Genomic DNA, 12,327 nt, shown 5'->3' with positions numbered 1-12,327 from the left:
CAGAGATCAAAAATTCCCTATAAGTAGGATATCTACCCCTTTTACATACATAGTTATTCCCCTCCTTTTTCGCTAGCCATTCCAATAGTTTATTACAAAGTTATTACAGTCCAGAAAAAATAAAGTAAAGAAAACACATCAGAAGTTGAAAATTACAACCAAGGAGAGCACGATTCAAAATTCCTGTCTGAAGTATGAAGTAAACCAACTCCAAAGATCATGTTTCAAAGCCTTTCTACCACTTGGGTGTGTCAGAGTTCCCTAAGAGTTTCATAAGAACTCTGGGCAGTGCTTACATCCAAATGTATTGCCATATTAAGCCAAAGTGCAGTGTGGAAGAGCCAGCCCTCAGGTGTCCAAGTTCAGAGGGAACTCAAGATCCCAAGGCAAGGCTCACAAAAGGGGGGCAGAACTTAGAGACTAGGAGAAAGTGCAAGTGCAGAATTCTGAAAGGGGAAAAAGGAAGGGAAACAGTACACATAGGGATATAGGGAATGGGGGATTGCGAGAGCACAAGAAGAGCAGGCTGATGGGCATACCCAACAATGGGATGTGCAGGCACACCCTCCAGCCTGTTTAGAGGTTAAGACCCTATTGGTTCAAAGCTCAGTTCATGGACAACAACACATATTTCCATGCCCTAAGACACCATTTACAAACGCAAAGGGATAATGGGATAGGGAGCAAAGATTCATAACAGAAACAGGCAGTAGAACATAGGCATACTAAGCTAAATGTCGAACTCTACAGAAAATAATAAAGTAGACATGGATACAAAGACTGTAAGTAAACACATTGGGGTGATGTTGAAACTTAAATCAGGACATACCAGTTTCGAAGAAATAAGTAGAAAAAGCAGTAGTCTTGTAAAAGCCAAAGTGCAAATAGGAAGACATGATACTATAAGTGTGAGTTTAGAAGAGATTGTGAAATTGTGAAGTTTGAAGTGTGTGTTTTGTGAAACGGGTCGTGCCTTTTATAGTGTAGAAAGCAGGCAGAAATAAGGTAAGAAAATAGTTTGAAAACTGATTGTCAATAAATTACACAAGGCTTCCCTTAATTAAGGGATTCAGATTCAAAATGAGTAAAACCATTTAAGGAAAGGAACTGAATAAACACTTTGTGTAAAACATGCAATTAAAGGCAAATACATAAAGGTTTTGACAGTACACGGTTTGTGCAAATAAGGTAAGGGAGTCAATTAACAGCCAGTAAATCATAAGGTCTGAGATTTGGCATGAATGAACCAAGTCAGAAAAGATGAAGAAGGGTTTTACTTAAGTCGAGTAACAGAGGAAATCAGTAAAAGATGGAAATAAATAAATCAAGCTACATTCAGAAGGAAGTTTGCACTAATTGCAAATTTGAAAACCATTTAGAGGAAAATTCATCATATATAAGGAGCATGTGAGCATGAAATAAGACTGTCGTGTAAATCAGTAGAAAAATCCAGTGTAGAAGAGTTTAGCAAAAAGTTCAGCATTGTATGAAAACAAAGATGTCCAAACTCAGTTCAGAGACTCAAAGTTAGTCTGAAAGAGTTAAGGGTTCTAAAATAAAACCCTAGTTCAATCAAACCTCGGTAGAACCCCCAAATTCTAGGGTTTCCACATTGAATCAAGTACAGAGATGAGGAAGCAAGTAGTCGAATCAAAACATGTTTAGAGGTTTCAGAAAAGAACTGAAACTTCTAACATGTTTCTTACAGCAACAGAACTCATGAATAGCATGTAAATACAGTAGAGGGGTTCAAGGCAAACAAAGTAAAGAAACTAATTCGAAACATGATGAGAAAAGACTGATAAGAACAGTAGAAGAAAGCATGCTTAAGAAGATCCTTTTAAAAGAAACTTAAGCAAAGTTCAATAGAAGAAAAATAGTAATAACACTTAAGAACACGGTAGACGAACACAGTAGGTGAAACATACTAGAACATAGTAGAAGAAAATAGCAGGACATAGTAGAAAAGCATACAAGAACATAGTATAGAAAGCACAATAGAAGAACATACAAGAACGGAATATAGAAAATACAGTAGAAGAACATACATGGTAGAAGGAAAACATAGAACACAGTAGAGGCAAATACACACAAAAGAAAAGGAAAAGAAAGTCAGAGAAACACTTAAGCATTTTTAGAAAACCCTAAATCGTAAAAGAAAGACTTTGAAAAGTAATTTTCGAAAGAAAAGTTAGGGAGATCGTTTGGAAACTCAAAGAGAGCACATATACACAACAGATCTAAAGAGACCGGAGAAAACCTCGAAGGGTTAGGGTTTCATAAGAAACCTATAAATGAGAAAGGCTTTGAAAAGGTCACTGATCTGAGTCGGAGAGGTCAGAACCATGCTCAAAACACTATGGTACGCCGGAGCAAGGCCGGCGATGACTCTGGAACCTTGAATCGGCAGAGGTATGGGTGCAAACCTTCGAGGTCTGGACTCGAATATTCAGGTATCAGGTGTGTAAGAGCAAGGGGAGGTGAGTATAGGGCCCTCACAACTTGGGAAGTCATGGTTTCCGGTGGGTTTCGAGATGGAAGATGATGAGAGGCGGCTAGGGTTAGGGAAGGTTTGAGATAGTTTGAGAGAGGAGAGGAGTTTCAGAGGCGGCAGGTGAATGAAAATGATTTTAGGGTTGGGGTGTTTGTGAATTAAAAAAGGAAAGGTAGAATCGTGGTCGTTGATCATTTTGATCAACGGCCTAGATCAAAAGGGGAGCCGGGCGGGTTGGATAAACAGGTCAGGAGTCGGGTAATTTAAAATTGCAATTGGGTTTAATTGGGGGGTTGATTTGGCTACACTTGAAATGAAATAGGGCTAGTATTTAAATAGCCACTTTTCCCCTTTTCATTTTATAAAAAATAGTAAATGATTTTTGGAAATAAATTAAAGGTACCAAACTAATTAATAATGTATAAATATTAAATAAAAAATACTGGAATCAATTTTGTAATTATAAACGCAGTTAAATTTTACAATAGGCTGAAATTGCAATTATATGCAATTTAGCTTTAAAAATACTAAATAAATTTGTAAAAATGTGTAAAAATTACCTTAACTATATTTTGGTATAAATATTAGAATAAAATAAGTTAATTACCAAAATGATAATTTGAGGAATAATTATTGATTTTTGTACTGCTAAAATAAGGCAATAAATGTATTTAAAAATCTTTAAAAAAATTAGGAAAAATACTAAAACATTTGGACATACTTATATATGCATACATATGCTATTTTGAAAGTATTTTGCATTTATAAAAAAATATACAGGGAAAAATTGGGTATCAACACTCACACGATAGGAAAAGGTTATGATGGAGTTGAAGCAGGCATTATCGGGGGCTTCCAATAACGCGAATAGACGAGATCCAGTTCCTCCCGGTGTTCCCGCAAATCAAATAACTCAGAGGACCGACAACAGCATCCCGAGGGGCGGAGTTGGTCCGATGGAGCTGGGGGAGCGGATCCGAACCCATCAACGAAATGATCCCTTCAAGAATGAAATCTTACGGTTTACGAGAGAAGTAAATACCCGCATGGACCAAATACCGGGTGCACCCCCGGTGCCGAAAGGACAAGACTCAAAGAAGTATACTCAGTTGCCGTACAAACCAAGCGTGGTACCATAATTAATCCCGAAGCGGTTTTGAAATGCCCGACATGCCCAAGTATGATGAAATTTTGGACCCTCAGGAGCATATTACCACCTACACAATGGCGGTGAAGGGGAATGATTTAGCTTCTCATGAGATTGAATCTGTTTTGCTGAAGAAGTTCGGAGAGACTCTCACGAGGGGAGCCTTGACCTGGTATTCACTATTACCTGGGCATTCCATAGATTCTTTTGAGATGCTCGCGAATTCTTTTTTAAGGCTCATGCCGGGGCTAAAAAGGTGCATGTCTGAAAGGCCAACATATTTAGAATTGCACAAGGAGAATTCGAGTTGCTGCGAGAGTTCGTTACCTGGTTCCAAAAGGAGAGAATGTTGCTCCAGGCTGTTCCAGACAAATGGGCGGCCGAAGCATTCACTAAGGGACTGAATTCGAGAAGATCATATGCTTCCTAGAAACTGAAGGAAAGTTTGCTTGAGTTCCAAGCAATGACTTGGACGGATGTCCACAACTGGTACGAATCAAAGATAAGGCTCAAAGATGATTGTAGACATGTGATTTTTGACCCTCCCCAAGATCTTTTATATATTAGCGTAAAATATTTAATTTAGGCATAATATAGATATTTTAAGTAATTTTGACTCTTTCACTTTATTTTAGTACAAGAAAACAAAAATTACAAAAAAATAAGTTCATTAATATTTTGTAGTCATTTTTAATCTAAAAAATATATAAAAATAGTATCGTATTTTTATTTTTAATATAATGTTTGAAAATACAAAAAAATAGATTTGTTTTAAGGGTTAGTTTTGTTTTAATAAACTATTTTAATAGCAGGACTAATTAATAAATGAGCGCGTATTTTTAATCTCATTCGCGGCAAAAGAATAGAGCTTGGGCTCGGGCAACCCATCCTTAGGCCTAATTTTGGACCTAGCCCACAATTGCCAAGCCCATAACTCCTAGGCCCACACCCCTTAACCTAAAAACCCTACCCAAAAACCCTAGACTCTACACTATAAAAACAAGCCTAAAGACTAAACAAAAAAAAAGGAGGAACGAGCTGGAAAAAAGGGCAGCAAAGCTGCGCATGAAAGAAAGGAAGGAGGAAGAAGCTGAACGCGAAAAAACAACCCCACCCCCACCCGGATCATCTTCTTCGCACCCTACCACCCCCCTGATTGTCGTCTTCCCCGACTCACCCCAAACAAAACCCTACCCCCTCGTTCATCATTTGTTTGAAGCAGCCATCCATGGCTTGTTGTCGAACGAAATAACAGACCCTCCTTCCCCACGAGTTTATCTTCTCCATTGGAGCTAACAGACGGAGGAAGAAGTTGGAGGAAAAGCAGCAAAGCTGCGCATGGACCTCTAGCACAAAAACCCCCCCCCCCCCCCCGTTAGTCATCTTCTCCGGACTATCCTTAGCAGTCGACGAGCAGTTGCTGCCTCGTCTTTCACTGAACACCCAAAGTCCAAACGCCGCTGCTTTCGTCTTCAACCCATCGTCCAGTTTCACGTCGCCCAGCCCCATTAAACCAACCAAAGTTCAGCTTCCTCGTCTCAGTTTCTTCTTCTTCATTTCACAACCAAAAGTTCCTCCAATACATCGAACCAACCGAGCTTCAACTCCAAATCGTTACTCCCTGTCATGGAGTTAATCGATGTTGTTTTCCGAGTTTAGATCAAGTTCTCCAGTGAGTTCCGAGGTCGCCGAGGTTCCGATATCGGTTTGAGGGTCAGGTCGTCAGCTCGGTTTGGTCCGCTGCATCGGAAGCTTTCTTCATTGTATACGTTGAAAATATGCAGAAATAAAGGTCTGTTTTCTATTATTACATTTAGATCTTCATTTCCAGTTTAAATCTCACAATGAAATTCTCGTTAGATATATTAGATATAAAATCACATGCGAAGATCTTATGCTAACTGAAGCAAATTTTAGTTAGTTCCATTTTTGCTTTGGTGATTAATGCAAATTGTATATATATGGTCATGTATTGGAGAAATCGCATCTTTAAAATTGTTTGGATTGCTCTAGTCAACAGGTTGTTGTGGTTACTAAGAGTCGGTCGTGGGGTAATGGTGGAAAAACTATTTGCAAGCTTAATCTGATTTCCTTGTCTTAAGCACTAAGGATTCTGTTGTTACTGATTTAATTAGGACATGGGGTTTCCATTTAAATTGTATTACTTTATGGGTTTAATTATTAGGATATAGTTAGATTGGAATGAATCTGCATTTCTTATGAGTTTTTATTGTTTTGAATTAATTTCTATGCCCGTCTTTGTAGTGCTGCTGTTAAAATTACTAGAGTAATGAATTTGGAATTAAGATATAAGTTTCCATAGATAGTTTACGGTGCGGATTATTGTTTTTACCATGCCAGTTTTGTTCGATAGAGTCATAGTTTAGATTGATATTTTGTTTCCCGTAGTTGTTAAGAGTATGCTTAGGCCGATAACAATCGTGAGCATGAGTAGTTTTTTAGTTAAGTACAATCTTTTGAAATAATTCGAGGTGTCGTGCCAAATAAAATCTCAAGTTGCATGGCTCTCGTTTAATTAATATTGTTTATCCTTAGAACTCGAGTTGTGCCATTTAGCAAATTCCATGGCCCTCGCAAAGTGCGAACGCATAGTTGCTTTAGACACGCTCTTAATAAAATTACCTTCCTAAACTCGGGTGCGCATTGATGCGACCCAAATCTAGATCTCGACAAAGTCAAAATGTGTTGACAATCACGGGTGCATTGATTGTGACGTGGTTCGAAACTCGTTTTCACTATGTCGTAATTATTTTAAAATAAATAATAATAAAAGCGGTTTACGAATAAAAGGCACATGAGCTAGCACGTATTAAAATCAGATAAATTCAAATACAACAGTTAAGTGACCGTGCTAGAACCACGGAGCTCGGGAATGCCTAACACCTTCTCCCAGGTTAACAGAATTCCTTACTCGGATTTCTGGTTCGCGGACTGTTAACAGAGTCATAAATTTCCTCGGTTCGGGATTCAACCGGTGACTTGGGACACCATTAATCTCCCAAGTGGCGACTCTGAATAATTAATAATTAAATCTCGTTCCGATTGTCCTTTAATTGTAAAAACTCCTTTGCGCCCTTCCGGGGGTGTAGGCAGTATAAAAAGGAGGTGTGACAGCTCTGACAACTCTACTGGGGACAGAACCCAGAATCTCTGGTTCAGGGTTCAGAATTCGAGCTTAGAAAATTGTTGTATTTAATTGTATCTGATTTTCCTACATGTTTTATGCTGAATGTGCTAAATGTTACCGCTTTGATATTATCTAAACTCTGTATATAACTGTGCCGACACCCTTCTCTCTTCACCTCCGGGGATGTTCTTACTGGTTGAGACTCCCTATTCTGTTAGTGTCATACCTTGAAATAAGAAAGAGGCCGGACAAGTTACGAAGCCGGATGGCCTTTTGGTTCCCGGTAAGTTGCCCCCTCCTCGACTCGAGTTGTCCGCTCGGGTACACAGTCTAGAACACTGACCCAGGTTTTGAACATAGAATAACATGACTTTATGCCGGATCCCTAGTAGGAACGCTTATTTGCATCACGTTGCATTTGACTTAGGGGACTCAACGCAGGGGTTGGGTCCGTCTAGGACTAGCAACCTGAAATGAAAAGACCATTCTGATGCATCCTACTTGCTCTGTACATATATTTGTTTCGAGCTCGCATGTTGACCGGTTTCTGAATCTCGGGAATGTGGGGAAATTGAAAGGAAAAAAAGAGAGAGAAAAGAAATATATATCAGTTAGGGAGTTAATTGATTATTTTAGAAATCAATGACCAATTGCTGGCGAAACTCTGCCGAAATTTTGAGAAAGAAAAAGAAGGAAAATGTTTTATTTTGTTTTACTAAAAAACATAGAGAAAAAAAATCTTTTATTTTAGTTTGGAAAAATAGATTGTTTTACTGTTTGTGGAAAATGAAAAATCGATATTTTGTCTTGTTTTCAAAAATAGAAAAGGAAAATAGTTTATTTTGCCATGAAAAATAAAAAGAGTCGCATTTTAAAAAATAGTTCGGTTAATTTGCCCGAACTAAGCATGGTTTGATTCTCACAGGGCGTGAGATACGTAGGCAACCCTCATCGGGTCCAACCTCCCTTTTGCAAAAATAACCAAAAAATATCAAAATTTTAATTTTTGTCATAAATAACCAGGTGATACCGTTTTTGTCAAAATAGTCAAATGTTCCCAAACGGGGCGCCGGAAGGCTGACTTTGCATAACCAGCCACCTTTGGTCGTATTTTGATTTTTGACCCTCACAGCCTTAAAATCTTCGCCCCGAGGCGCAGGAAGACCGTATTTGCAATACCAGGTCATTTATTTTAATTTTTTAAAAAAACAAGAAAAGAGTCTGTGGTCAAGTGAATACCGTTCAGATTTTTGGGTCAAAGTTGGCATATAGGGGAAGAAATCTGTCATTTTTGGGGTTTGTATTTCTTTTGATTAGAGTTTATGGGTCGTTTGATTTTCGAGTATGTATTTCATCATTAAGTTGGTCAGTTTTGTTGTTATTATGAAAATGGAAAATTCCAAAAAATGTTTTATTATCGTTTACCTTTTATTTGCAAGAACTACGCACGGTCTGATTCATGAGGGGTCATGATACGTAGGCAATCTCCATAAGATTCGATCGCAACCAAAAAAAATGAATGAAAAATGGAAAAGAAGAATTGAATAAAAAAATGGAAAAGATGTTGTTAATAATGAGGACCGACTCAATCCATTCTAACATGTTTTGTTTTGAATTGTAAAGAAGGTTGAGGTGGTTGGTTTGTGGTAAGCTGGAAACACAAGATCTGAGGAAAAATGATAACTGACATCGAAGCTGTTACGAGTGCTCAAGAGGCTCAGGGTCAGAGGGTTCAATAAGGGTCTACTGTGGTTGAGGAAAATAGAACACTGAAACAACAAATGACCAAAATGCGTCAAGTCTGGGCCAATGGCCAAGGACAGCCTTGTCACGAGTCACAATTTGCTACACAGCAAGAACAGTACCACTATCCCGAGTACCACTCGTACTCGTTTGATCTTCCCGCAAACATCGAGAAGCCTGCCCGAAAGAGGGTACAGGAAGAAATAACCCAAAGAGTGAAAAGATTAGAACAACGGCTGAAAAACACGCAAACAATGGCAGGTCAAAAGAGTGTTGCCTTCAGAGATCTATACATGTTCCCCGATGTCCACTTGCCGCCTGGCTCCAAGATCCCCAAATTTGAAAAGTACAATGGACATGGAGACCCCATAGCCCACCTGAAAAAGTATTGCAACCAATTGAGAGGTGTGGGAAGAAATGAGGAATTGCTTATAGCTTATTTTGGGGAAAGCCTCACGGGAGTAGCATCTGAATGGTTTTTGGATCAAGACACATCTTGCTGGTACGTCTGGGATGACATGGCACGGGCCTTTGTCAAACAGTTTCAATACAACATCGACATCACCCCAGACCGCATTTCCCTTTCTAACCTAAAAAAGAAACCAACTGAAAGTTTTAGGGAATATGCCATCAAATGGAGAGAGCAGGCAGCTAGAGCTAAGCCACCCATGGATGACCACGAGTTAATCACTGTCTTTCTACAGGCTCAAGAGCCAGATTATTTTCAATACATGACATCCGCAGTGGGTAAATCCTTCCCAGAAGCAATCAAAATGGGAGAAATGGTGGAGAACGGTCTTAAGACAGGCAGAATTATAAGTCAAACAACTCTCAAAGCTGCAGCTCAGGCTGTCCAAATTGAATCTGGTAACACGAATGAGAGGGATGAAGAAATCATGGTGATATCAGGGTCGAGAAGAGGTCTTAGGAGAACATCCCGAAGGTATGTGCAGCCTCATCAGGTTTTCCATGACCCCCCTAAGCATTACTATCCACCTCCGAACCCCCCATACTCGCCACCAAATCACCCAAGAAAGCAAGCACGAGTATCACAGAATCTCCACCAGCCTCCGCAAAATTTTCAATTACCTTGTAACCCACATCCAAGCCAGGGGTATATAAGGGAACAAAAGTTGAAAAATAGTTTTACACCAATAGGAGAGTCCTATGCAAGCTTATTTGAGAAGTTAAAACAACATGACATGATTGCACCCATTCCTCCAAATTAGGTGGACCAACGTGCGAGAAGCTTTGACTCATATAAAAGGTGTGAATACCACTCCAATACTCTGGGGCACAATGTGGAAAATTGTCGGGATTTGAAAAGAGAAATAGAAAGGATGATCCAGGAAAATTTGATTCAAGACAGTGGCACCCAGAATATCACGCTGCATCCCTTACATGAGGATGCACACTTGGTGGGGATGACGGCCGGTGACATGGGGTATGAGAATACTCTTGGGAACTTGTTGACTGAAGTTGAAAATACTGAAGCAGATAGTGGTCATGGCAATATAGATGCGAAGCTTAGTGGCTAAGATGCCGTGCTTGTAATTGGAAAGACGCTCCATTCGTAAGTCAACTGGGGAGGAGCTTTGGTTGTCCATTTGGCTGTCATTTCTGTTGTCCGAATTATTTGCAGGGTTGTAATCCGGATATTGTCTTGTGTTCAAACCCTCCTATCCTTTCATTTTTGTCTAGCTTGTTTAGTCGTAGTGGTTTGTCTAGGGTTGTCTAGGTTTGTTTCAGTTCATTCTAGGGTTGCAATCCAGTTTGTTTTGTTTTTGTTTTGTTATTCGAACTGTTTCATCGTTTGTCTAATGCAAATTCCTATCTGTTGTTACTCCCAATCATTTTCTTTGTTTAGTTCTTTTCTAACTTTTTGTTTTGCCTTTTGCCGGTTCTAGTGACATGACATGCACGCATAATTCTCAGTCTGATCTTCAAAAGTTGCGAAACAATGAGACCATTTTGAAAACGATAAGGACACTTGAGGAAATGAGAACAGATTGAGACATTTTGAGATTGTTTAACGCCCGAACCATGTGAAACTGGGGCAAGTAAAACATAAAAATCCCCATAAAAGCAAGTTGGCCAAATTGACAGGGGGCCGGTCGTGGTAATAAAAGTAAGAGTGTTGTCGAATGGCACATTATATCTGACAGATGTAGAAGGAAAATGTGTTGAAATGGCCGTCAATTCCTATGCGGTCAAGAGATGATGTGTATGGTTTCTTTATTCTGATTGTACTTGTTTGTATTTGGCATATTTTGAAGTTTGAAATGACGAAGGCGTTTTGTTCTGCTATCTAACCACGTTACCCTTTTGTCAACCTCGTTGAGCCTTATTTGTTTTCTTTCATACCCCTCTTTCGGAATCAACGACACAATTAAAAAAATGCAAGTGCAGGAGGTACGCAAATGGAAAAAGAAGGAAAAAGAAAAAAAAAAGGAAAAGGAAGAAAGGAAATGGAGAAAGAAAGAAAGAAAGGAAGAAAGGAAAAGAAAAAATAAAAGGGGAAGAAAAGAAAAGAAAAGAAAAGAAAGAAAGAGAAGAAAGAAAAAGAAAATGAAGAAAAGAAAGGAAAAACAAAAAAAAAAAAAAAGAGAGAGAGAAAGAAAATCGCAACAACGTAGTTTCTATGATGTGAACTACGTTTGACTTGATCCCGAAAGGGTACGTAGGCAGCCTCTCTGAGGTTCAGTCATACCAAAACAAAAATCCAAAAATCCCCAAGCAAGAAACTGGGGCAGAAATTGTGGTTGTTGTGAGAAGTCGGATTCCGAAAGTTGTAAATTTAACCCACTTTGAAATTGTTTTGAGCCTTTTATACCCTTTCTTTCTAACCCATCCAAAAGCCTACATTACGGTCCAAAGAAAGACCTTCTGATCAGTCTTTGAGAAATGCCAAGTCAAGCAGGTAAGGTAATTCATGTCAGGGGCAACACTCCGGTCCAAACAAGGAAAATGAAAATGAGAGAATCTTATTGATGAAATTCCTCATGGGTATCGCAAGGTGATGAAATCTGAGAGAAATAAAAAATGAGAGAGTCTTATTGGTGAAAACCTTCACGGGCACCTTGAGGCGACAGTAAGTTGAGATAAAGAACGAAATGAGAGAGTTTTGATGGTGAAAACCTTCTGGGGCACTACAAGCCGAATAAGGAATGCGAATCAAATTGGATAAGCGGAGCAATGAAGCCCAGTTTCACGGCAAAAAGGAACAAGAGATGAACATCAGATTTGCTTAACAGAATAGGTCGTAGGTGCATGTCAAGGTCATTAGAGTCGGTATCCACATCCGATAGGTTTCTACTGTGTAGTTTTCTTGTTAGGAATCATATCTTTCTATTGTCCTTTACTCTGTTCCTTTTGTTTTGTTTATTTCCCCTTTTTGAGTCTTGTGGTCGTAACAAGTGAGGAATGACTTCAAAATTTTCCACCAGCTTTCCAATTGCACAAAATGGGGTCACAAGTCAAGAAAATAACAAGAGCACTGAGCTGGTAATAATCAACATACTTTGGGATCCTTATGAAACACAAAGTTTGGTAGATGTCGATTCAGGAATAATGCAACAGATAGAGGGTATTGGGATTGAACGGGGAAAAAGGGTATTTCAGTGACACAGATGACGGGGAAAGTGGTTAATCAGTAAACATGCAAGACCTTCAAGAAGAATCAGTTGTCACAGAAAACATATGGGGTCAGATAAGAAGACTAGAAGTAATAATTGAGAGATAGTCGTCAAGAAGGGCGGAAGTTATCAGCCAAGTTTCAAAGATGGTCAGAGAACG

The sequence above is a fragment of the Nicotiana tabacum genome, chromosome 11 (genome assembly GCF_000715075.1).
Source record: "Nicotiana tabacum cultivar K326 chromosome 11, ASM71507v2, whole genome shotgun sequence".
Classification (NCBI taxonomy): domain Eukaryota; kingdom Viridiplantae; phylum Streptophyta; class Magnoliopsida; order Solanales; family Solanaceae; genus Nicotiana; species Nicotiana tabacum.
This window is presented reverse-complemented; position numbering follows the sequence as displayed.